Source organism: Eulemur rufifrons, chromosome 7 (assembly GCF_041146395.1).
Source record: "Eulemur rufifrons isolate Redbay chromosome 7, OSU_ERuf_1, whole genome shotgun sequence".
NCBI lineage: Eukaryota > Metazoa > Chordata > Mammalia > Primates > Lemuridae > Eulemur > Eulemur rufifrons.
In genome coordinates, this window is record NC_090989.1 from 142,291,585 (window position 1) to 142,296,060 (window position 4,476).

The 4,476-nt window shown below is 35.9% G+C and overlaps 1 non-coding gene across 1 annotated transcript; it reads right to left on the reverse strand.

The window, feature by feature from the left end:
- Positions 1 to 4,372: 4,372 nt before the first annotated feature.
- Positions 4,373 to 4,476, reverse strand: LOC138388868 (U6 spliceosomal RNA). The gene has a single exon (XR_011234343.1). It is a non-coding gene; the product is annotated as a U6 spliceosomal RNA (small nuclear RNA).

Below are 4,476 nucleotides of genomic sequence, written 5' to 3' on the forward strand. Positions count from 1 at the left end.
TTAGCAATTTGAGCTGAACTCAGCTGGGTATTTCTGCTGGCCTCCACTAGGGTCAGTCACATGGCTGAAATAAACTGGTGGATTAATTGGGGCCTGGTTGATCTAGGAGACCTCTGATGGGATGGGCTGTCTGTTCTCCACATGGCTTTGCCTATAGTTGTGTTTTTTTTTTTTTTTTTTTTTTTTTAGTGTGAAAGTCTTAGAGCAGCAAGGGAGAAAAAGAGTAGAAGCTGCAAGGTCTTTTGAACCCTTGGCTTGCAGCTCCCATAATGTCCCTTCTACTGCATGTAATTGGTAAAAAAAAAAAATCAAGTCACAAGTTCAGCCCAGATTCAAGAGGGTAAAGAATAAAATTTATCCTCTTGATGAGACCATCACATGAATGCCACATTGCAAAGAGGGATGCAAAGGCAAAGTCAAGAGGATTTGGTAGCTTTTTTTTTTTTTTAATTTTTAAAAAATGTTTACAATCTACCCTACCATCAAAGTAGAGATGTTGAGAACATACTCAGCTTCATGTGCCTGAAATTCAGGAGAAAAGACTGGATGGGAGAGCAAACATAGATTGATGGAGAAGACAGTCTTCCAAAGATTCAGTCCTGATGTCGTCCAAAATTTAAAAACCAATTAAATAAAGAGGAAACAGAAAAGTTAATTAAATGGATCTATGAGTAAAGTAGGAAGAAGCCAAGGAGAGTTGTGTCCAATAAGTTAAATTTCGTGTTGAAAAATGCACCCAAAATGACTATGCATTTGTTGTTTATGTAGTAGTTAATATCTTTTCTGACAGTTAAGTCTCTTTGAAGTTATCGGACCAGTTTGTAATGATGACCGTTTTCTCTATAGCCCTAGGCTAAAAGAGGGGCAGTAGTTTATTTGAATACCAAAATTCTTCCTGTATTAAGCTCATTTAAAGATCTGAACTTCCATTAATATCCAGGGAAACTAGGCCAGAAATTCTCTGCAATGCTAATGGGAGCTATGAATTAGAATTTTCATTGAAGTAATAAGGCCATGTGTTTTAAACACTGGTAACATTCTGTGGTGAGGGCAATTGAAAGGCATTCACTTTAAAAACACGTTAAAATGCCTAATATTTATTAAGCATCTTCCCATACATAAGATGGCTCTAGGTCCGCACAATTAAGCAAAGTTGAATGAAACACTTGATCTTGTTTTTCAAAAAGTTTGCCATTTAAATAAGACAACATAGATAATAAATGTTATGAAATGCTAATGGAAAGAGAGGAGTACTCATGTTCACACACAGGCATATATATGTAGAAAGCATGGGAAGATGTGCTTAACGATGGAACACAAAATAAATGGCATAGAAAAGAAAGGAGTGAGTATCAGGGAGTCAGAACAAAATCCCTACCAACTAGTAATTCCCATTAGCAAATCTCTTAGTCTAGTAAAAGCCCCAGTTGCCATTTATGGATTTTTTAATGTCCCAAGCAGCTTCATTCTAAATACATCCATATATTAATTCACTTAGGCTTTATGGCAACCAATAAGGTGGGAGATATTAATAATTTTTTTGCCTACATCACACTCAAGCAGCACATCTATTTTTGGTGCATGATGCCAGCCCCTCCTGTCACATGTGTGAGATAGTGTCTCTCTGCTTTCTTGCCTTTGAGACTGTCCTTGGGGCCTTAGAAAGCCACTCAGTCTACATGCAGATGCAGATTGGGAGCATTCCTCAACCAAGAGGAGAGAGAAGTCAGTGAATAAATACCTCAGATTTCCTTTCCTTTCCTTGGATGTATCATTTTGAGATGTCTTCTGTGTGGTTCCTTGGACAATCTGCAGGGGGTTTGAGCTTTAGTTGTCCACTACAGAAACTAACTCAAGGATGCATCTTCTGCTGCTTTTTCTTCCTTCACTGTTTCATTATCTTCCTCAATTTGCTTTCTGTGATTACTTCCCCCTTAAACTAACTGCACCCAAACTCATGTCTCAGGGTTTCACTGTTTGTGAAGAACCCAAACAAAGGCAAAAACAAAATTAAAAAATGGCATTATAAACATTTAAGAGCATGATCAAAATCAACTACTGAAATGATTAGAATCCAAATTGGGCCCAGATCTTCTAGCATTAAGCAATACAAATCTCTCAACATCAAGGTTTTCATTTTTTAATTGTTATAGAGAAATTAAGTACATATAGATCCAACTATCAAATTCTATGATTTTAATTTGTAACTTCTTATGATTAAAGAAGGAAAGAAATATTTTCTTATAAGAATTTAGCACCTAGGACACCGAATATTGTGGGGCAGAAAAGTTCTCATATTTCCCTATGACTTACTAAAGGAATATCCTCATATTTTAGTTTGACTGTTTTATTTCAAGAGATGATGCATTGAAAGACCGTATTTTTAAGGTTTACAAAAACAGTATTCTTTGTGTTCTCTGACTCTTGGTTAAGGTCCTTCCTCTCAGATTTATGAGGACGTAGTATAACAATTATAGCCTACGTTAGTCTAGTCTTTTATATTTTAGAGTGTTTACACATATGTTACTTCATTTAGCTCTGGTAACAATCTTATGAGGTACACGGAGTCATTTTACAAATGAGCAAACTCAATTGCAGTAATTGAGATTTGCCCACACAAATGTACTTACCAAGTGCAAAGCCAGGTAATGAATCCAGGTCTTCTCATAAATCCAAGTCAGACCTTTGCCTACTTCCCCCCCAGTCATTCATGAAGTCTTTGACTGCAGCCAATATTGAGGAAAACAGTAAAGAATGGATACTCTGAGTGGGCCATTTGGAAAGATGATTTAACTGAGTTTATAGGTAGCTGCTTCCCATGAATTGTCATCTTTTTTTCTCTACATTTCCAATCAATGTGTAGGTGCAAAGAGAAGATTGGTTCTCATGGAAATTATAGAAAAGGAACATAGTGCTGCAACATCAAGTTCTCAAACTGTAGACTGCGATGGGAATAGGCAATTATTCAGTTCCTCCACTAGTAACTCCTACCACTCACATTTCTTCCATCTCTTGACCCTCAATGTGCTTGTCTTTAAAGTGGGACTGATAACACTGTATCAAATAAGAACATAACTGCACTTGCTCTTAAACCATAAAACAGAGCCAAATCATAAACTGTTCTATGTTGTTACTTTTTGCTAATTTCAAACTGCTGTCTCTCAACAAACTTGAATAGGGGAGGACAAAAATCTATGTAAGATTATTTAGCATTTGCCCTTTCTTAAAAGTCAGGGAAAGCATTGTTTAATTAGTCTTTCAATCCAAGTAGTTGCAGAGGGCAAGGTCTTCTATGTTCATGTTTTCACTCCACTTGAGGAACAATAAATCCTTTAAATCTGCATGACATTTTTATGTGTTTCTAACAAGTCACAAATACCTGGCTTTTCTACTTACTTGATCTGCAATGTCTCAGGCTCTGCTCTGGTCTATTGACACTGTCTCCATCCTCTCTGTAAGTTTTTATCCTTTTATTTATTTTTTTTATTGAGGAAAAACTCATAACATAGAATGCGTCATCTTAACTATTTATAAGTATACAGTGTTCACAGTGTTCAGTAGTGTTAAGTATATTCACATTATTGCACAATCAATATTCAGAATTTTTTTCATCTTGTAAAACTACAATGCTATACTCATTAAACAACAACTCCCTATTTTCCCCTCCTTCCAGCCCCTGGCAACCATCATTTTACTTTCCGTGTTTATGAATTTGACTATTCTAGATACCGCTTATAACTGGAATCGTATAGCATTTGTCTTTTTGTGACTGGGTTATTTTATTTAGCATAATGTCCTCAACATCCATCCATGTTGTACCATGTGTCATAATTTCTTCCTATCTTTTAAGGCTGAATGATATTCCACTGCACATATCTGCCACATTTTCTTTATCTATTCATCCATAATGAACGGAAGTTGCTCCCTCTTCTTGGCTATTTTGAATAGTGCTGCTATGAACAGGGGTATGTAAATATCTCTTTAAGATCTTGCTTTCTGTTTTTATACACACACACACACACACACACACACACACACATATCCAGAAGTGCTGAATCATATAGTATCCATTTTTAATTTCTTGGTAAACTGCCATACTGTTTTCCATAACAGCTACACCATTTTTCATTCCCACCAACAGTGCACAAGTATTATAATTTTGCCACATCCACATTATTTTGTGGGTTTTGTTTGGTTGGCTTGTTTTGGTTTTTTTTTTTAAAGCTATTCTAATGGGTGCGAGGTTATCCTTATTGTGGTTTTGATTTGCATTTCCATATGATTAATGTTGTTTAGCATCTTTTCATATACTTGTAGGCCATTTGTATACTGTCTTTGGGGAAATGTCAATTCAAGTCCTTTTCCCATTTTAAAATATATAGACTGCTTCATAAATTTATGTGTCACCTTTGCACATGGACTATGCTAATCTCTATATCTTTCTAATTTTAGGATATGTGCTACCAAAGCGAGCAC